Source organism: Pteropus medius, unplaced genomic scaffold, assembly GCF_902729225.1.
Source record: "Pteropus medius unplaced genomic scaffold, Ma_sr-lr_union100, whole genome shotgun sequence".
Taxonomy (NCBI): domain Eukaryota; kingdom Metazoa; phylum Chordata; class Mammalia; order Chiroptera; family Pteropodidae; genus Pteropus; species Pteropus medius.
In genome coordinates, this window is record NW_024352785.1 from 14793691 (window position 1) to 14817256 (window position 23566).

A 23566-nucleotide genomic window follows, 5' to 3' on the forward strand; every position below is an offset into this window, starting at 1 on the left:
GGCGAGAGTTGGGGGTGGAGGGGTGGAACGATTGTGACTAACATTTGTCCATAAGGAGTTAACCAGACTAATTTCCCAGTGCATACTCACTCGCTTTTATGGGAAGCGCCCTCAGCAAATAAACCCCAGGATATCAAATTTTGTTTTTTTGTATGTAGGTAATATGAGAAATGGGTTACAAATTTGTTTCCTACAGTGAATATTTTAATAACCAAAAGTGAAAATTTACAGGGAACAAAAGCCAGATAATGCTGAAATGATGAATAAGCCTGACTTTTTCAAAATGCTGGCTTATTTGTACTTTGAGTGGAAGTGAAGAACCATCTTTCATCTTGACAGTGTCTACCAGAAGAAGTTTCTTTAAAGGGGGTAGAGCAAGTCTGCCTAAGAGAGCATTCAGAAGACAGCTTCAAGGAGCATTTTACCTTTTTTTTTTTTTTTTTTTTTGGTCTTTCTACATCTAATAAAGAGGAAGCTTGACTTTGGATTTTAAAAAGTTAAGTCACCATTTGTTAAATGTTGAAGTCCTATGGTGTTGATTGATTTTCCAACTTAAAGGGGAGGAACACTAAAGAAACAGCCTCGGGGTTTCAGATTTTGATTAAAAAAAAAAAAAAAAAAGGAAGAGAGTAAGACTGGCCAGGGGAGAATGGGTAGGAGGATAGGGTGGGAGGTGGGTAATGCTGACTGGAAAGAGATGCTTAATGGACCAGTTCTTCACATACCACTCAGATTTTGGGCAGTGCTGGAAACATATCAAAGAAAAATTGGCATTCAATGGCTCTATTTAGATCTGTGACTCAAAACCAGATTTTAATGACTCTTTTATTGGTATCATTGGGCTGTTGTCTAGATATACTTCAATATTCAGGTATCTCTGTTAGTCTCTATCTCTCCATATTTAATCACCACATTTTTGTGGTGTGGTGGACATTTGCTGACTTGACTGCCCAGCATCCATTTCCCTTTTTCCTGGTAAGAACAACTGTATTTTCCTTTGGGAAACTTCCACTCCCCCATTGAATTGTGGGACTGGCAGCAAGTAGTGGTCATGAGATCCAAGCTTGGCTAATCAAACTAGCTCCCTAGAATTTGAATCTTGAGCAGAAGGACACAAGGGTCAAAAATATTGGAGCCCACTTTCCACTACTGAAGAAAGTGTCTGTGGGGTCTTGCTACATAGAGTCTCCGAGCTCTTCTATACCAATACCTTCTAAGATCTGCTTCTTCACCTTTTCCTTCCATTTTTCCAGTGTGTTCCTTGTGACTTAACATGGTCAGAGTCAATGTCTGTTGTTTGCCACCTGAGAACCCTGACTGACACTGAGGGAGTTGTGGCTGGTTCTCCCAATTAATCACACAATTTTGAGTCCAAGGTGATAAGTCTGGCTTTTTTTGAGTCAAGTTAGATTTGCTCGCCCATGACCACACAGCATCTTTAGTCACAAAGCGACATTAGATGGAAGCTTGCCAGTGGATTGGCAAACCTATTGCTTATATGATGAAGATAAAAATTAAGTGCAAAACCCAATGATGGCAGGTCAACAGTGTCATTTCTCTCTGTGAAGATCAGAGACATCTCTAGCTGTCATTTTACAGACTCGATGCAGTGGTTAAAATTAAACTACTCAATTTCTCCAAACCCACAAAGAGAAGATAGAGTCAAAAGAAGCAGGTGTATATAATTTGGGTGGACAGGCCAAATTATAGGAGAAGCAGGATGAGAGAGAATATAATTATCTCTCATGTGAAAAAAAAAAAAAAACCGCATACGCCTATGAACAGTGAGCGTATTCCCCAGAAGAGAGAAGCCTATAACTGCTAGTGTTTGACCACATGTCCCTGAGGGAAGACCTCTGCTATGGAGGTCACGCTGTCAGAGTGGCAGACCACAGTAGCTTCTAATGGGAGGAAAGAAAGTTTATGCTGGATCTCAGATAAAATACCCTTGTTTCCAGTTCTGGTGCGTGCATAAAAAAAACTGTGTATCTTTGGACAGCTGATTTACTTTTCCTGGCTCTTAGTTACCTATAAGAATCAAGAATCAAGAATTATTTTTCCTAGTTTTAAAATCTCTGATTTTTGTGAATATCCAAGTAATCCAAGCTACTTTCAATTCATTCACTATAATGTTTCATTGTGATTATTAATATTTAATTGAATAACTACTTCTATAAGACTTTAAAACATTAGATGTATTTTATGTGTGCTAAAGTCTGCAGACTGCCATTTTCCCTTTTTTACTTATTTCTCATCAATGAAATTCAATATACATTTATTTCTTTTACAAATACTTCTTGAACACATTTTGCTCTGAAGTACAGTGTACCATAATGGCGACTGGCACATACGAGCATCAATGAATGTCAATTGAGTCACTCATTCTCAAAATGTACAGCAGAATGAGGTTTACCAATTTTTAAAAATTTGCTCCAATAGACTTAAAAATATCAAGTATAAATAACTAACAAGAACAGTAATGGTGTGCAATGTTTATTTTCTTTTAAACACACACTGCTTTAGTGGGAAAAACACATTACCCTTTGTAACACGTCCTAATGATACACTTTGTTGTATTTCTCTCTCTCCTACTTTCTCTAAAACTTTCTCTGGCTTAAGATTCAGCCAACTAAAAACAAACATGTGGCTACCACATTGGGGACAATTGAAAGTGTTTGTGAGCCCTATGGGAGACTGTCTAGACACACATTGTGCTCTCTGTTCAATGACAAAACTATTATTCACAATATTGGAGAAATCACAGTTTATTCAATACTGAAATAATAATATAGTAATAATAATAACTGCAGCGACATTAAGATATCTTTAGCTTTTTAGCTTTGGTAAGACCTACAGCTGATTTCACTTTGACATTAAGACTTTCTTTTTGCGGATTTTTTTTTTTTTTTCAATATATACCATAAGAGGAAAAGAGAAGGAATTCTTCTTCTTTTAGCTTCTAGGCTATCAATATCAAGGACTTAAATTGTGATGTCTGGCCCAGTGACCAAGAAGTGAAAATTATCATAAGTCTGTGTTCCTGATATTGTCAACTATATTTATATTTTTGGGTAATTCATTTCATATAATTGGAAAGGAGTGTTACACAGAAGGCCCAAACCATATAGTAGGTCACTGAATGACCTAAGCCAGAATACCAATGCTTTAAGCAAAGGACTCCAGGTTGAGCATAAAATCTTTTGTTTGGGGCTCAGGAAACTCATACAGATCTTGTTCATTGGTGAAGACTAATGTTCATATGTGTTTTGGTGTCATGTATTTTGAAAGCATCACAAAGAATAAAATAAAGTATAAAGTTGGACATCTGTAAAGGGAAAATAATTGAGAAAAGGTAATTTCACATCTTAAAAAAGATAATTCAGAAAGAGTAACAGTGTAATAAAGGACCAGAAATCTTTTTACTTGGAGTAAAATGGAAGAGAGGAGTAAGTCAGTCTTAAAGTTAACAGTGTGCTTGTGTTCCCTTCTCCTTATTCTTGTCTTCTGCCACATACCACTTCCAGTACTCACCCAAATATAAAAAGTAGACAGTTGGTACACACTTGTCTGTGTGTGAAGACTGAACTGGGGAAAAAAAAAAAATCTTGTAAACAGACTGGGTAGGAGAATTCCAGAAATAATGAATTTTAAATATATCTTGTTTGGTTACCTATCCCCTTGGGCCACCTAGGGAATGGAAAAGTGGAACTTAACCCTAGGGAATGGAAAAGCATTTCATTCTGCCATCCTTAATGCATATTTATATATGATTGAGTAAATAATGTTAGTCACTATAACAAAATGAAAAAAATGAGAAGAGGTGAAGTTACGATAGGAGAATAAGTCTTTGAAATTCAGTGAATCAGAGTTCAAAGTAATTTGGTCATATTGACCACAAAAATAAGGGGTCAGCCAGTTGGCAGAACTGCCTACAAGTAAAGTCCAAGTGATTTGATTGGGCCTGATGGACTGTCCAATGACAAGGAAGCTTCTGTTCTTCATGCTGTGGGGTGTACGGGGGTCATTTCTATTTTTTCAATTGATAGAATAAGGTATGCTCCTGGTCTACAACCTGGCTTGTGTCCTGTTCTTCATCTCTTCCTGGATTCAGCTCCACAGTCCCAGATCCCTAAATGTTATTTAATTTAATATAACCTGGGTGTGATCCTCTGAAATGGTAGGATAGAGGTGAGGAGGACGTTTATGCTTAACTGAAGTGTCTCCTTCATCTGCCTGTCATGTGTAGTGATTGCAATCCACCATTAATCATTCTTCTGCTTTAACTTAACCCTAGGTACACTGTTTTCCAGGAGGAGAAAGACAACAAATTACTAACAACCTAATGGAAATTATATGGAATTTTTTTCTCCCCTATAAAACAATAGCTCTCAGAACTTTGAGGGTGTTGTATATGTTGGAACAGAGACATAGTGGAAGGAAGATTTTGATGGAACTGTGAAGATGAAAACCTGTTTCCTGATTGAACTTGAGATCAGTTTTGAGAATCATAGTTCTTCCTCTTTCTGTTCTTGTTAGAGTACTACTCATTGTATTATCTTACTTCCTCTCAAGTAAATAACATAAGCAAAGAATCAAAGATTTTAATATAATGGCTTTTAAAACTGAGAGAGTCTTTTAACTCAGGCCCAATTAGTTATAGTTTAGTGCACGGTTGTTTCTAACCATGAGTTTCTTTGGCTCTATCCACTTTCTTTTCTTACATTTCAACTATTTCATAGCTCTATTCTAGAAGGTAGAAGATAAAAAGGGAAAAACTGAAGTTCATAGTCTGTGGAAATTGCGTCTTCTATAGGTCACATAATGGCACTGGACAGTTTGACCACTCTTCTGGGCTACTTATGAGAACAAGACAGTGACATAGCTTTTATACTTTATTCTCAATGGTCTATATAAGTTTTTGCAAATAATTAATGCAAGGGCCTAGAACAATGGCATATGGAAAATATCAAATTGATTGAATGAAATATTAATGAAACATTAAATAAATGTCAAATGGAAAATGAATGTATCAAAATTATCTGTGGCTAAGGAATCTCCAATGTCCAAATAATTGAGTTGAATATGCAGAGCCTTTTCAAGTTTGCTAAATGGATCCCTAGCAGAAGGAAATAATAAGGAAATATGCAATAATAAGAAGAATAAGCAATTTAATCACCCTCTATAACAGGACAATACCTGTCCTCTCATCAATAATAAGCATTTTTATGTTCTTACTATTTTACTATGTTCCTGGCACAATGCAAAGTGCTTAAATGTATTACCTCATTTTATCCTCACAATAACCCTGTGAGGTGGTTATTAATAATTTCATTTTATGGATAAGAAATGGAAGCTTAGAGAGATTAAGCAACATGCTTTGTTAAAAATTGGCAAAGCTAGATCTTGAATCCAGGTCCATCTTGTTATAAACACCATATTAAACTCTTGCCATGTGAAGTTGAAAGAAGGTAAGTATTTGTTTCTTTAATTTTCTTTCTCTGTTTTAGTTTTTGAGACAATTAAATGAGTGACTCATTAAAGGTTACATGACAAGAAGATTGTGGCCAGGCCAGTTAAGTGAGTAAACTAGCAATGGCTGTTTACCCATTGCCCATGGGTAAATGGCTTTGGGATAAGTGTGACATACAAGTTAACTGGAAGGTGACAAGTTGTAGAAAGAACATGGTTGATGGAGACAGATAGTCCTTGGATAACTGCTACTTCTACTATTTACTAACAGGGTGTTCTTAGACAAATTATTTAACTATTCCGAGACTTGGATTTCTTAACCAAAAATGAAGATAAGACCTATCTTGCAGGGTTGTTGTGCGAACGAAATGTCTGTAAGTGTATGGCAGAGAATCTAGCTTATATAAGACACTAAATAGGTGGTAACTGTTGTTACTGCTTGATACTTGGACATTAGAATTTAAAAGTTAGCAGACTATTTGTATATAGACAATCATGCAGAAAGGCATTTTTTTATAAATATGGAAAAAGGACCGTTCTTTACTTTTTAAATATCTATTTTGTAATTTAAGGCAAGAAGATTCTTTGAAAAATAAATCAACTTTTTCAAGATACAATTTATATAAAATAAGATGCATAACTTTCAAGTGTATGGTGTGATGACTTTTAACAAGTTTATTTGCCTTTATAGAATATTTCCATCATTCTAGAAGTTCCCATGAGCCCACTCCACCCCTGCCCCAGGAAACCACAGTTCTGGTTTTTGGGGTTTTTTTTCACCTGGATTAATTTTATCTTCTCTAGAACTTCAAGTAAATGGAAATTATATAGCAGATACCCTTTTGTGTTTCTTTTGCTCAGCATGTCTGTAAGATTCATCCATGTTGTCGCTCAATTAGCAGTTCATTTATTTTTCTTAATGAGCAGTATTTCATGCTATGAACATACCATTATTTATTTGTTTTCCAGATTGGAGCTGTTATGAACAAAGCTGCTATGAATATTCATCTACAAATTATACTATGGTTGTAGTTTTCATTTCTTTTTGGTAAATACTTAAAGGTAGAATTCTTGCACCTGTAGAATAGTTACATGTTTAATTTTATAAGAAACTATCAAAACATTTTAGAAATAGCTGTAATATTTTACACTTACACCAGCCATGTATAGAGTTCCCATTGTTCCACATCCTCTGATATTTCGATCTTTTTCTGTTTTAGCCATTGGATATGAAGTGGTATCTCATTATTGTTTAATTTGCATTTTCTTAATGACTAATGATTTTGATCATTTCTTTCATGTGCTACACATTTGTGAAATATATCAATTGCCTAGTTTTTAATTTTTTAATATACTCATTGAGATATAGGAGTTTTTTTTTACTGCATTCTGGATACAAGATTTATATGAGACATATATATTATAAATATTTTCTCTGTGGGCTTACCTTTTTATTTATTTAAAAAATTTTTTTTTCCTGTTTTTACTTTTATTAGCATTTAGTTGATGCTGAATTTACTCCCGGGCCATAAGTTTTTATTTCTTCAGTTTCTTCTGGGATATCTTTTTATTCTGTGCAACCTCCTCTTCTGGTTTAGAAACAATCTGCCCTTTTTCGGTAAGAATCACCTCAGCGTAACAGGCAGAGCTCATGGAGGGGTTCGTTCGTCCGCACACCAGCTCTAAGTTCCACACTGCATCTTGGGACCGTTGTTCACTTGGATGTGCTCGGTGACCAGAGTCTACAGCTAAACCCTTAAGTTCAGCATCACTCTCTGCATTTTTAAGCATGTGCAGCAAAGATTCAGCACTCTTTTTGGGCCACCAACCCTGCATCCAATCCCATTGTTTGGCCTGGGCACACCTACCAGCTCCACCATTGTAACAATGGAGTGGCACATGCATTTTTCTGTGAAGTGACATCCTTCAGTTACTTGGTCACTTTTTGGATATACATACCTTGATGACCTGGGCAGTTTCACAAGTGCTGTTAAAGTGAACAGGAAAATTTGAACCTCTTTGTTTGCATGATTTCGTGGGGTTTTCTGGGTCAAGTGAATAGTGAACCATTTTGAGAGGTCAGCTGAGGCCACTCCAGGAAGAGCACATTTTTATTTTTGAAAATATCTTTTGAATAACAGGAGTTTGTAATTTTGATAAAGATCAATTTTAGCAATTTTTTTATATTGTTAGTGTTTATGTAGCCTGCCTAAGAAATCTTTTTCTAACATAAGTCCACAAGATTTTCTTCCATGTTTTCTTCTAGAACCTTTATAATTTCAGCTTTATGTTTAGGTCTGTGATGCATTTAAAAATACTTCTGGGTAGAGTATGAAGTAGGCATTGAGGTTGGTTTCCACATAGATATCTAGTTGGTCCAGCACTATTTGCTGAAAAGATTATTCTTTTTCCAATATGTCCTTTGACACCTTTGTAAAAAATCAATTTGTTACATATGCTGGTCTGTTTCTGGACTTCCTATTCTTTTTCACTGATCTGTTTACTTGTGCCAGTACCATAGTCTTGATTATTGTAGCCTTATACTACGTCTTCAAATCAGCTAGTGAAAGCCCTCCAATTGTATCTTTTTCCCAAAAATATTTTGACCATTTTAGGTACTTTGGATTTCCACATACAACTTGGAAACGGCCTATTTTTACCTAAAAACTGCTGGAATTGGGATTGAGGCTACATTGACTCTATAGATCAATTTGGGGACAATTTATATTTTAACAATATGAATCTTCCAATCCGTAAACATGGTATATCATTTTATTCAGGTCTTCTTTAATTTTTTAGCAATGTTTTATAGTGTTCAGTGTTGAAATTTTGCATCTCTTGTTAAATTTATTCCTAAGTATCCTATATGTTTTTAGATTATTGTAAATGAAAATATTTAAACTTAATTTTCTTGATGTGTGTTGCTAGTTTATGAAAATACAATTGATTTTATTTATTGTCTTTATATTCTCTTAAAAACTCTTCTTATTAAGATTTAAGAAGGAGAATGATAAACTACAAAAGAGTCCTGGTATATATAAATAAGAAATGAAAAAGATCAAGAGACACTAGAAATGATTCTAAATCAATAATTTTAGAATGTATGTTATGAGAAAACAGTACCATATTAGTTAACTACTGCTGTATAGCAAATCATTTCAAACTTTGTGCCTTAAAATAATACACTTGCTGTTATATCACTATCTTTTGAGTTAGCCAAGTGGTTCTTTTACTTTCACCTGGGCTTACTAATACAGATACATTAAGTTGTATCTTTGTTTCAGAAACATATATGATACATACTTTATTCTATCTGTGAATGAATAAGTTTACTGGAGAAAATAATTTTGACCATAAAAAATCTATTGAAAAGAGCATAAATAATTTATTTCTCATACAATATTAGAAATAACCAGGTACTTCTAAATATATTCACTTGCTATTTAATCTAAAATATGAATACTTCCTAATTAATTATGATTCATAAAAAGTTAAAAGATAAAAAGAAAGTTTAAAGTATTTTATTTACTTTTAAAATAACTTTAACTCATCACAGAATCAATAAGAAAAGAGTTGTGTAAGAAGAGGCAGTAGTAGTGTTTGTGCACATTAAAGTATTCTTTGTTTAATAGTAGATAAGAAGGAAGTAATTTTTAAATGGAAAGTTAATAATGCATAAATACACATATATTTATTCCAAAACTTTTAATATATAATGGTCCATGACTGATTCTTTTCTGCATCAAAATTTTCCCTTTACTGTTCTTTATCTTAGTAATATCTAATCCATTTCTAAATATGGTCCATTGACCCTCCTTTATTTTCTTGGACATTTCTACTTCATTTCAGATTCCCCTGTTCAGTCATCAGTTATCTCTCTCTCGGGCAATAGCCTTCTCATCAATTTCCCAACATTTACTTATGCCCTCCACCCATTATTCCATACTGCAGCCAGGGTGATTTTTTTTTGCCGCGCGCATCTAACCATGCCATTATTGTTATGAAAACAATTTAGGAGAATCTCACTGCCGTCAGTGTAAAGTAGAAAATCCATACTATAGTCGGATAGACCCTGCCCTTGCCTACTTCTGCAGGGTCTATGCCACTACCACCCCCATCTCCCCACAGCCTCACCTCCTTTAAACTGCTACTATTCATTGAAATTTACAGACCAAACTGTCACGCCCTTGCCCATCAGGGCCTTTTTGCATGAACCACACTTTACTTACTTTCTAGCCAACTTTTTCTCATTCTTCAAGACACAGTTCAAATGTCATTTTATTCTGGACGCTTTCCCTTAACTTCAAGACAAGGTCAGCTCCTTCTTTTTGCATATACATAGTATACTGCACTTCTTTGTAAAGCTAGCCTCACCTGTAATTATGTGTTCAATGTCTGTCTTCCTAACTGAAATATGTTTCCATAAGGATATAAATTTCCTCAACAAATTCATTAAGCTGCTTATTTCTGTCTGTAGGAATGATGATTTCCTTTATGTATTATGTGCAGACCAAGTACAATATCTGTTCTCAATATATGTTAATAAGTAGTAATCATAAAAGTACTTGTCCCAGCCCAGCATGGTTTCAGCAAACATGTATTACACTCCCGAAATCAGTGTGCCAAATGAAAAGTCACTTCAACTGTCTCAGCATGGGAACTTAAGTATTTACTCACTTGGGAAAGAAATGGGCATAATTTAACCAGAATAGCGGAGTGTCTGCTCCAGAGAGGTCTTGGGCTGAAGCAGTTGGAACCTTAATCTCACAAAAAATGACAGGGTCTTGGCGGAGGTGAATAGGGAATCTTGCCCAACACTTGACCACACCAAACTGGCTTTAGTCAAGCCCTCACATTTACATGTACCAAAACCTACATGCTTCTTCATTTAAAAAGGGTAAGGGTACCTTAATTGTAAACAAAACAATTTTATGGCAGACTAAATAGTTTTAGAATTACCCTGTTTAAATTATCATTTGTAAATTGAATAATTCATTTAACTGAGCAGTTAATCACATCTTCTTAGGACTTGGTATTTTATGAGCTGCCCTTTGTTAAGAATGGCGTTTGGGCAGCTCAACAATGAATGCATGGTGAATTGTCAATAAGGTGAGGAAGAGAAGTACTTTAAGATAACCTAACATGAAATCACAAAGTTTATGTGGCAGAATGCTTGCATAAGCTTTGAGATAGGGCTCTACAAAACGCTGTGACTTGTTCTGGGAAATAACAGGGCCCCAGCTAAGAGGAACTCCAGCTGCAATCCAAATGGGGATATTTTCATATGTGAAGTGCTAAATGATCATTTAGTAATCTTGCAAGCAAACCACAGGAAATCCACAAATTACTACAACAGACTTTGTTTGTGTTGACACTTATGTACACAATCAAATAGGCTTTTCTCTAAGTGTCTCCATTAAAGGCTTGCTTTCAAAAAAGAAAAATGTTCCTTGCAACTAGCTATAGGAACAAAAAAATAAACAAACAAGTTACTGTACTAATCAGCTATATAAACAAGTGATGAATGAGAACAAATTGACACAATTTACTCATTTTCTTATAAGTAAATGGATATTACCAAGTCGATCATTTCTGGAAGTAAATGATACATTTTCCTTATGATACTAAGGAACCACTAAATGAAATACTGCTACAATATACTACATTACACTTAATCATCTTTATGGTACTCCAGTTTAATTTCTGAGAGGCTATGCCGTATCACTTTGTAAGAGAATGGAGATCTGTCTTAAATATTCAGTGTTTATTTCATATTGGCTAGACATTGAGACTGAGTGTGATGTCTAAAGAGATTTTTAAAGAAAACTGGCTATGTCTAAAGTATTTGTTCTCTATTTTGACATTTTCCCTGGAGGCTGAGTAAAATTTCTAATTGCTTAATGACTACTAGGATAATTAACTGTCGTTTATTGAATTGACATACTTCAGAGTTAGTATGGAACCTAGGTTCTATTTCAGTTATGTGTTAGGGACTGGCTTTTGGAATTTTGAGCCTAGTGTATAACAATCACTAGAACTAAACATTTACCCCATGCCTGACAGACTATTAAGAGAATAGTTATAAGAAGGAAATGGCCCCAGAACAAGTTCCAATGGTTTTTAGAATAATACTAAAAGCCAAGGAAATGTTGTAGAGATGTCAGTTTCGGGGACAGGATACTCTAAATGTAGAACTAGATTTGTGCAACATTGTAGTGAGGGTATCCAGGAGCTTGGTTTTTAATCTATTCTCAACAGACTCTCAATTTCTTGAAATAATTCCTGAAAGAAAAGAAAATGATAATAGACATGTTCTTATTAGTTTAATGTCTCTACGCCCCTTCCAAAAACCTCATGTCCTCAGAACATGGCTTCTCCTAGGAGACTTGAAGTCAGTTTCTGGATTTACTGGTACAGGCTACTTGCCACTAGGAATTTGAGAAATTCAAAGGAGATGTCTCACCAGGAACTCAAGAAATGGAATTTTAGGTGTGGTTAGTGAATGACTTAAATCTGCTTTAGTAGACCTCCTTGGAGACAGAAAAATGTTCTTTATGGTTCCAATGGGCTCAAAGCCACACAGTACTTTCCCTTCCATAGTGTACTTCCTCACAGCTCTAGAATGAGTATGCGGCAGGATGGAGAGTTGCTGGAATTCGTATGTCAAGTTCATAACTGTGAGGTGGTAAAAACTCTGCCTTTGCATTCCTATAGAAAACCACTGAAATCAATCACCTTCAAGGAGGCAATTGAGAATGATACAGACTCAGAATTGACTGGGTCAAATTCCTGAGGGAATTATTGATCACAAAGAATTACTAAAAATCTTAGACTTGAGAGAACATTAAACAGGTCCCAAATTGATTATAGTATACAAGAGTCCCCCTGTATTTTTGTGATTAGTGAAGCTAAACAGGCTGAAGTGGACCAAAAGATAAATATAGCCGCCCTGCAGGAACACTGCAGATGAATGAGCCCAAACCCCAGATCTGGAGAAGATTCGAGGAGAAGGGAATGAGGCAAGGCTGACTCAGCTTCTTAAAGGAGGATGCTTTAAAGTGAGGCTTCTGACCCTAAGAAGCCCCAGTCTTGCCAGAGGAGTGCCAACCAAAGTAGGGAGTACTAATGCTTATTTAACTCCAGTATGATTTTCTAGCTACTCGACTTCCTACATTTTATGGCACTCAGAATGAGAGGAAATTTTTTTTGGGCCCCTTCTGATTCCCCAACTCTTCGGTAGCTTGGCTTGGTCCCGTGCTGCCTCAGTTGTGTTGCTGTAGGTCATCAATGGTCAAGTGCCTGTGTAATAGAAAGCATTCTGTGAAATTACTTTCATCCTCATGTTATGAAAACAAAGACCCTTAGTATGTGATGGGCATTAAAACTCTATTGCTGATACATTTCCCAATTTTCTAGGAGAAACTTAAGTGGACATATGCATGGTACATTTTGCCGAGTGCCTGGTGGGAAGCTTGTCTGGCCCAAATGAAGAACAAGAAAAGCAATTTGGAATGTGATGAGTGATAGTGGTGAGTTGTGCAAACATGGCATTCTCCTTTTGGTAGTGGTACATATGATCTAATGGGGCTAAGGATAATAGAGAAGATAGAATTACTTTGCAAATATCAATAGCTTCCCTCACCTCTTTGTTTTATTCTAAGGATAAAAAAATTCTTACCACGTGAATCTCATTTTCATTGCAGAATTTGGGTGTTAGGATAATTCTTATGAGAAAAGCTGTCAAAGTGCAGAGCGAGAATAAACTTGATAGAGGGATACATTCAGCATGGACAGTCTCTGAAGACAGCTGGAGCTGTTGGTAAGGGACTGTAGAAGGTTGCCTCTTCTGGAAAGAGAAAGATGATAGAGAAAGGGTGCCAGTGGGAGAACCACGTTAAGGGACCAAGTCGAGTATTGTAAAGAGATGAGGAGTAAGAAAATTATCCAAAAAAAGAAGAAGAAGAATGTTATGTCCTATGACTTGTATTAAGTATACACTATTTGTTTTTAGGCATTTTCCCCACCAAGAGACTTAGTAAAGATTCCAGTTGCTTTTATTTACTGTTTGAGAGTAGGCCATTTGGGGACAGGGACTCAACTATATTTAGATTATAACTAAATAATATACTGATTTAGAATATTATCTATTTATTAGCTAAATTACTTCTTTTAGCTCTTTATTTTATATTTTGATAATACACTTTCCTAAGTAACAATAAATCTGGAAAATATTTTACAAATGTATTTTTAAATCAACAAAATAATAAAGTTCTAGCCGGGTATTACCAGGCTTCCTGCCAAGTACAGTAATTGTTACTTGTGGAATTTTCTTAGAATGGCCAAGGCATTTGACTAAATAACTATAACTCTGGAATGAGTAGCTGGGTGGAGACATTAGTCTGTTGGAAAGTTGGTGGGTTAGTTCAAGCCCATATGTTGGAAGAAGAGATTTATCTATGGATTCACTCAGCAGAAAAAACAAGATATATGTTTTCTTCAAACCGAACTTTGAATTTTATTAACCTATGCTATGGGGTCCCCTTTTCTCTTAACCTGTTGTTTGTTCTTTTTTCCTTATTCCTCTTGTTTTTTGTTTGTTTGTTTGTTTTTTATACTATTATAATAATTCGTTTATTAAATTATACTCTTTTGGATATATAAGCACAAAGACCACACTCAGATCATGCTAAGAAGAGGACTGGAAACTGCAAAGCTATGAGGAACTGAGGCGATGATAGGGACCACAGGGTACAGCATCACTGCTCGTGTAAGGATACTGAACACATGGTTCTCAGCCACAGTGTCCAGACCCAGGCTTTGACAGTCATCTCTCAGTGAATTTGAGTTGAAATTGAATTTCCGTGTTGTTCTTTCCAAGTTGACAATATGTGGAACAAATGTATAAAAATGCAGAATATAAATGTCAGTAAATAAATTGCAAATGGTGTACCCTAAGGGCAAAAGTTAATTTTAAAAAGTTTATTTGTAAATGCGCTGGTTTATCTCCAAAGCATAGTTAGGATGTAGAGAGCAATTAAGTAATAATAGTTTTAAATTTTAAATAGTGTTTCACTGCTATGCATTATTAAGTTCTAAAAGTGATTACAATACCTTTAGTTTCCTCCCTATTTTTATTTCAATCCATTGACTATAGGTGTGCACAATTTATTTTTGCTTTTAAAGCTCAAACCATTAACATAAACAATTAAAAAGTATAACGTTTTTCTCTTTGATTAATGCATACCTGAAAAACACTAAACCATGAGATGTGCTTGTGCAGATCTCATCTGAGAATTTACAGATACTGACTTTATTCACAAACCGGTCTGCTGCTGTGTGGAGTCTTCAGTGGGCTGCTGGGCTCTCATCCATCTATTTTTCCCTTGCACATAAGTCACTTTAATATTTAATATTTTTGAAAATTACCTAATCAGGATATAATTTGCCTTGTTTATCAGTTAATGCAAATAAAAAGATCTATACATTTTCTAAGAAACAGATAAAACAAAAAAATTACTTTGTTATATCTATAGTATTTGAAATATTTCCTTACCCCTTCCAGTGAGACGTGAAACTTTACCCTAAAACTTCTTTAAATAAACTTAAACATTATGTGAAGGGATATTTATAGAATCTCTCAGTTCACAAATCCCTAGAAGTTAATTTGCTTTCCTTAGAATTCAGCCCTTGACCAACCACATAGAAAAGGAAATTCAAGAGCTAGTACAGGCCCAACTCATTGGAAGTTAGCTGGGAAAAACATTGTGCTTGCACTGATTTTAAACTCAGAATGCAGCTTATTAACATTTTGTAAATATGAAGCATCCAAGAACCACATTTATTACAAATCCAAGAATAAATGAGGTCACTTTTTCAAGCTTATTAGAATTTTCCTCTGGGATTTTATGGGGGATGTAGCCCCCTCATGTGACTTCTCGAACTGCAGAGGTGAGAAAACTAAAATCTACACCTCACAGAGACCCTGGAAGCTAGGATTCAAGAATTAGGGTGAAGGGTTGAAGAAGTACAAATCAGTAGTTGATAGTCACGGGGATGAGGAGCATGGCGTAGAGAATGCAGTTAGCATTAATGTAATGGCTAGGTGGAGAGCCAGAGGAGAGAAAGAGCAATTAGAGGGATCATTTTATAAACGATATAATTGTCTAACCAATGTACTATATACTTGAAACTAATTAAAATTAAATTAAATTAAAATGAATTAGGTTCTGTAATCAGATGGCGGTAAACAAAATTTGAAAACAGCATAAGGCAGAAATTCTTTAGTTTCTTCTGATTTTGTTGGCAAGCATAGTTGTACAGGAATTGGGATTCCTTGCTGCAGAAGAGGCCCCCCAGGTTGTTTAGTAGCTTTGCAGTGCTGGGGTGTAGTACAGAGCCTAGAAGGTGCAAGGTGGCTCTGGAGCTGACAGCCGCACCTACCAGATCCCTGGATTGCACTAAGTAAGTGTTCCCAGAGCAATAGTTTCAGGGACAGCTTCCAGATTCCCAACCTTTGTAAATGTGGTCAACGTAGCAGCTTCCGTGGTGGGCTAGTGTTACAGAATTGTTCTGAAATCATTTCTGGAAGCCAGAGTTCAGGTCTCCATCTTTTTCAGTGATTTTATAAGGACCAAATCCCTTGATTTAAATTATTTTCATCTTAAACAGTGTCTTCTCTTATCTGTGACTGAATCCTGATTGATAATAGTGTTTGAGGCAGTAGGTTAGGTATTTAACCTGCTGAGATTCAAAGAAAATGAGCATCGACTAAACATTAATTGATGCTATAGTAATAATCTCTGACAGCTGGTGGTGAAAGAGGTACTTAAGTTACAACTCGTATTACTTGGTCTGAGTGCCTATAGAAAGCATGGCTTTAGTAACTGAGTGATAAGGGCCATCTCACAGTATGAGGACCCGATAGCTAGGTAAACTGGCTGCTGCAAACTACACTGGAGAGTTTTAAAGAGAGAAATGAGAAATTCAGGGCTTTAAATTGTCCACACAGTGTGGTTAGAGAACCAGGGAATTTTAAGCCTTAAACGAAACTTCTTTCTTGAAGCTGTTGGTAGCCAGAAATCACTGAGTCTGACTCTATGGCTTGTTAAATTACAACACAGGTCAAATTCAAAGACTTGCCAGGTTTCTTATGTGAAAATGCATTGCTTCGGAAAATGTAAGATTCTGAGATGTAGAGAGGTGATCCTTGGGAGGATTTGGAAAATTCTGCTTATCCCAAAACTATACCCACTGACCCTCTCATGAAAGCAAAAATAGTCCCTCCTACCCCAAGTTGTAGTCTTTCTCTGCTTTAAAAACCTGTGGTGAGATTTGCTGATGTAGTCACCTTACCTGGGGATACTAATTTGCCTCATGTTCCATCTTACTTAAAACATTTTTTCCAGGCCCATACATAAAATCTGATCCCAGATACCACAGAGCCCTAATTACAAAGCCACACCTGAAAGCGAAATACTTCGCACTTCAAAACATTGCAAAATTTTACTAAAAGAAGTAAATGTGCCGATTCTCACAAGATTTGTAGATCGTACCCTGTACCTCATTGCACAGAAGCAGTTGGCCTCATAGATTGAAATGGCTTATTGAAGACAGCACTTATGACACTAGCTGGAAGTCAACTCCTGATAAGTTGGGGTCCACCTAGAAGATGAAATATGTTCTATACCAGTGGCCAATGTATATTTATATGGGTCTGGGCAGAAAAAAAGTGCAATTGAGAATAGCACTGTTCATGGTATGTTGACGGTTTTGCAAAACTGTTGCTTCTTATGACCAGGGGATGCAAAGCTCTGATTGGCCAGGTCTAAGTTCCATGTCAATCGCCAGCACCAAGCATAGACAACTCAAAACAAATGGTTTGAGGATTGGGAAAATGGTAGTTCTCTAGAGGAATATTCAGTCTGATTGCCAGAAGAAGGGAAAGGGATGCTAGGTAGCAAAACTACAACTGACATGTCATCTAGGAAGCCATTGCCCCGAGTATGCTATGTATCATCAAAATGCCTGAAAAATCTAGCGCAAGCAAGCCATACTGTTGTTATAGATGAGTCCTTTTAAAAATAGCAAACACTTTCTACTTAGGGTAATTTCCTCATTATAAAGATGAGAGATTAAGTAATCTGCCTACAGTGGTAGAAATGGGACTTGATACAGAGCTGCTTGACCTCAAAGCCCCTACTTTTTTTAAAGAAAAATAAGTAAATCATGCATATACTACAAATTCAAAAGGTAGACTTAAAAGATACATAGTGAAAAGTGAATTTCACTTTTACCACTGTCCCTTAGATATCAGTTTACCTGAGTATCTGTTACCAATTTCTTGTGTATCCCATATACGTATGTGTGTATGTGTGTCTGTGTATGTTATATACATATGGATACAATTATACGTAAATATCCTAAAAACAGAAATATAGTATCAAAATTCTTTTGTTTTTGTAATATATCCATTTATCTGTCTTGGCAACCATTACATATCAGTACAAGTATAGTGTCCTTGTTGGTTTCACTAATGTCTACACAGTGTTTATTATCTCTATAGAGGTTTATTTGCGTAACTAGCCTTACATATATATCCTTAAATTCTATCCAATCTTTTGCTACTCTAAAAAATGCTGCAATGAATATCTTTGTATATACAGCTTTTAGCTCATATTCAAGTATATATGAAGGATAAATTAATTTTCATTTCCAGTCTTGTTAAGTGTTCATATCCCTTGTCTTGTGGATTATTAGTCTTTTCAATTTGATTTATGTTAGTTAATTATGTATTAATGGAATAGGCTTTTAAAATTTTCCTTGTGTGTTGCAAATATTCTTCTTTGTTTATAGTGCTGTTATTCTAGGCAGAATTGTATTTTCAGTTTGTTTATGTTTTTTTGCTGTTGTATTTAAAAATATGGTATTCTTTTTGGTATAAAGAATGAGATTGGGATCCCACTTTATTTTCCTTTACAGATGACAAAACTTCCCATTTCAACGACAGTGCAATGTTGCCTTTTTGAGACGATTCTCAAAGATAATATCTTAATAGTTCTATCTGCCATGTGTCCCTCAGTCCAGTAATTTATAAGCACCTTTCAACCTGTTTCCTCAGTCAGATCTTGTTTGTTTGTTTTATTGAGATATAACTGACATGTAACATTGTGTGAGTTTAAGACTTACAGCATGATGACTTGATGCATGTTGTACACCTTAAACTTATATAATGTTACACGTCAATTCATATATTGCATAAAATGTGAAACTCAGCCTCAGAGGGGTAAAGTGATTTCCAATGCCACATAGGCAGTAAGTGAGGAAATGCTGGAACAACTCTACCATGCTGACTGATGGAGAGGGTGAAGGCTGGAGGCAGTGGTTGGGGCCTCAGAGGTAAGAAGCCTCAGAGGTGAGCAGGCTGGGATGGAAGGAGGATAAAAGGACAAGGGGACTCTGCCACACAGGTAACTTGGAACCTGGGTTGGTTCCTCCTAGGGTGCCTCTCCCCACAGCCAGCTCTTTGCACCTGCCCCAGGGACAACCCCAATGTAGAGAACAAGCTGGGGTGGGTACAGCAGGACAGAATGTGGGGACTCCCTTTCTTAAGGCACTGAGGTAGCTCATTTAAAGAGAATAAGTAGAATGACTGGTCAGAGGGAATGCAAGATCCTACCATTCCCACTAGCTAAGAAGCCCTTGAGCCAGCTCCCAGCTAGAAGATGAGGATTTCATCCAGGTCCACGAGGGGTAGGGAGACCAATAAGAAAACCCTGGGCCTTGCATCTGCCTGGACAAACTCCACTCTGACCTGCACATCAGCCTCCTACACAGACTCCTTTTAGATACATGGATCAGGCTGACGGTCTCACCATTGCAACCTGTCAGAGAGGGAAGGAGCCAGAGGCAAGGCCTAGTATGAGATGGCTTGGAGCCCCGAGAATTCTGCCTTCTGTCTATTCATCTTCTGGGTATTTTCCCCAAGACTCAGCTGGTCCTGAGTGATCCTGCCAATGAATGGCTCAGGTAGCCAGTGACCACATGGAAAACCTTGCCTGTTGTTTTGACACTGGTGACTCTCAGGAAGATGGCAACTGTTTAAAAGGATTGTATGCACTTCTGAGATTTTATGTACCTAATCTTTTAAAAATAAGCCCTAGATTTTTTTTAAAGCACGTCACCTAGTTTGAACTTGACAAAGTGCATGAAAGCAATTTTTAAAAAATTGTGGGCCTCTGAGTATGAGTACAGATTTTCGAGAGAATCTACTTGAAACTCTTGAAATTTGTATTTTATCACAGATATGTTGTTTCAAGTACTTGTTTATTAGATAATTACGAGTTGTATCTAAAAACAAGATTTTTACCTGGATTTAAAATCAAATAAATATATAGACAAAATGCCTCAATGTTGATTAATAACAAGATATCTTAGAAAAATATATGTAGTATTGTGCACTCAGCCTAGTAAATCAAGTGTACTTTTTATAGTAATTCATGATACTTTCTGGATTCTTATCAGGGACAATAAAAAATGTATTTGCTCTTTAACAACCCCTTTCTACCTTAAATTTAAAAAGAGAAAATTAGAAAAGTAATCACTGTTACTATTAAGAGAAAATGACATTTGTGCTTCAATTTGTTAAATTAATTTATGCAATTAAGGAGAAGTGAGGCATAGTGGAGGCAGACACAGGTTTAAGAGTCAGACACAGCTAGCACCAATTCTACTTCTTCCACTAATTGCTGTGCACTTAAAGATAGTTACTGAACATCTCTGAGCCCCCACTGTCTTTTCTTCTATAAGATGGGGATAATAAAAACTGTCCTGAAGGTAGTTGAGAGGATAATGGCACATAGGGATCACTCAATAATGCTGTTGTTTATTATTATAATTAACATGAAACGCGAACTGTCAGCCTAGATCAAACGTACTTCCTTTCAATAGGCAATAATTAGGTTTCTGAAAGCTGGTTACAATTACTATAATGTAAATTAAACCAAAATCTCCTTGAATTATAGAGATTTTCTTATATCTAATGGAATAGAAACAGTTTGGAATTTGTAGGTGATTTTATAGTATAAAATCCCTTGTGGATGGAAAGATTACCCCCGAAGTTGAACACATTTTGTGCCCCCCAAGCCAGTCTCTCAGCCACACTCTGCCACGATGTTATTATTTCTAAAATACTGGAAATGGGAGCCACTTTCAGGCTAAAATTAAGACATAATGGTTTTATTTTGGAAAAATCCATTCATCAATATGTTTTTCTCATGGCTATAAAAAGTATTTAAAAATGAAACAAAATAAAGTAGTAAAAAAATCTTGGTATGTATTTTTTCCTTGGATAATGAGGTGCTCATTCAAGTCCTCTTGGAAAAGGTTATTTTGTACTCTGGTTAAGGTGGCCTACTTTCTTTTTGTGTTGAAGAGCTTTGAAATTAGAACTTATTTGTATTTTCCCAGGGAGTGTCCACTTTGGGAAGAAAGAAAATTATATGCCTGAAGAATATGGTTGGCCAATTTATTGTTGTTTATGTCTATGCTAGGCCTGAAAGGAAATACATAGAATTCAAGTTCCATTTTTTTTTCCTGGGAAATATAGTGACCCATTTTGTCTGATGATAGAATATTCTTTCCTCTGTTTTAGTGTGCTCAGAAATGAATCCTTTGAACCTGAATTCTTTGAGCTTGAATTCTTTGAGCTCACAATTTGAACCAAACCACATACTTGTGTAAGAAATGAAGGAAAGAAAACAAATCAGAAATTTTTTTCTTACAAGAAGGTTTCAATAAATATGAGTGTTTCCTCTTCTGAACAATTGCTTAAACACATTTTAATTCCTCTGAAGTGTGCATTTTGAGAAACTGTCTATAAAAATAAATTCTTCCCTCTGAAATTATATTCTTATGGACTTGTTCTTGTGTCCTGCATGGGAAAATGAGTATCTCAGCCACCTGGGATATTATATAATACAAGACTGTCATCTAAAAGAATGTGTAATCGCAATTATCCTTAGATCAAAAGAATTTTTCAGTGGACACATAAAATAAATTGATTTGTAAAGTACAGATAGTAGAGTCCAAGAGAAATCTTTAGAACATTATGTTGGCATAATTATTTCATTCATTTGTGCTAGATGCCCTCTTCTGGTCACTTGGAGTAATGTTCAGGAGCTTATTCTTTCTAGTTTCTGCTTTGCTATGAACATAATATATGCAACTGCATATATACTCCCTGGTAGGCTTCCTATATGAGGAAAGAAATCTGAAGATAAGTGACTTTTAATTTTACAAGAGTTGGAGTCTTATTTCCCTCCTTCACCCTAGCACTTCTGAGTATCAAGCAATGTTTGATTAGCCTTGTACGGTGGGATAATATTTTTGTTTGTTAACTGCTGTGCTCTTCTCTTTTTCTCGTACCCTCACCACCAATCCATGGAGATCCTGCATGTGACTCTATTTGTACAAGACAGGGGTGATGTGTGGAACAGGAAGCCAGCCAAGACCTCAGCAGATCAGTGAATGAACATCTTCCTCTCCTCATGCTCATTCACACCACCGCAGCATTTGTGTAAGCCCCAGAAGCATCAAAGCCCAGGGAAAGGGTGGCCCTCCAATATGACTGTGTTAAACCTAAATAAGTGTGAAATCACTGAATTTTACTAATTTCACCTTAAGTTTTTGGCATCAGGTAGAATGGGGGTCTCAGAACCAGAAATTATGTGAAATATATTACTGAAAAATGATGTCTTCATAAGCCTGTTTAAAAACTGATTGAATTAGGAACTCTCATGCCTCGTGACTTCAGTGGTAAAACACAATTTTCGATCACAGAGTTGAGTATATCAGAGTTGAGAATGACTGCAGCTGTCTCCTAATACAGTTTCTAGTCTAGGATACTTTCAATTCCCTCTTGAGAGGATGAGGTAAACGTATTCCCTCAGACCAAGAACAGACTTGCTTACTATTTGTTTAAAAAGCAGTGGGTTCCCCAAGTTCAGTGTTCTGTAGCTGTGATGCAATCCACTCTATGCATGGAGTTCATGCTGGTGGGACTTAGGGACAGGAAGAACCAGTGTCAACACGGTGATGCTCATGCACTTGTGCTGTGAGTAACAGAGTCCTGCAATTCAGACTCGGGAGTCTCGGGCGTTTAGCCAGCACTCATGAAACGACAGCGGGCTAATTTATTAGCTTGTAAGTAGGTTAAAATAAAATCCCGGACCTAACAATAGCCTCCCCACCAAGGTGTAAATATTTTTGTACTGCACTATTCTACAATTAATATTTTATCTTCTTTATATGTTAATTAATATCTTATTGAGTTATCTCAGTTTGATGATAAGCTATTTATGGAAATCAATTTTAAAATATTCAATATGAAAGCAAAGTTTTAATAAGGCATGCTATATGCCTTACTCTTTCAAACAAGAAAATAGCTAAAACCCAGCATAGATTTGATAAGTATCTACTTCCTGCTCTAAGATTTTGAATATGAAGCTATTTATTTACGGCAGTGCTTATCATATTGTTTCTGGTATATAGGAGGTGCTCAATTAATATTTGTTAAATGAATTAATGAAGAGAAATATTCTAAATTTGTTAACTCTATGATGACGAGCCTAAGATAATTTTTTCTTAAAAATGACTACCATGTGTAAATTACAAGTAATGATCGGAATGGTTACACAAAAGGGCTTATTATTCTAAAATTGCTTTTATTTAAATTAGATGCATGCTGTTCCAATGATCTTTTCAATTCTATTTTTTAAAACTGAATTAGAAACCTAAGTATAATATGCCTAACTGGAAGAGAAAAAAGGGCTTTTTATTATGGAAAATTTCAAACGTAAATAAAAGCAGAGAGAATACTATAATGAGCCCCCAGGTACCCACCACCCAGCATCAGCAGTTATCCATCAAGACCTTGTAGCCCCTGCTCCTCCTCCGCTGGATTCTTTTGAAACAAATTCATGAGGGTATGTCAATTATCTATAAATATTTGAGAAGAAACACATTTTTTAATGAAAAAAATAAAATTTTCTGGCAAAAATGGATGATTGGCATGAGCTGAGTATTTCTAAACAAAGTAGAC

The 23566-nt window shown here is 35.9% G+C and overlaps 1 long non-coding RNA gene across 1 annotated transcript; it reads left to right on the forward strand.

Annotated features, from left to right (window-relative positions):
- The first annotated feature begins 9849 nt into the window (after positions 1–9849).
- On the forward strand, positions 9850–22353 carry LOC120590871 (uncharacterized). Its single transcript, XR_005649790.1, has 3 exons — positions 9850–12581; positions 12886–12998; positions 21913–22353. It is a non-coding gene; the product is annotated as an uncharacterized LOC120590871 (long non-coding RNA).
- Positions 22354–23566: the final 1213 nt, after the last annotated feature.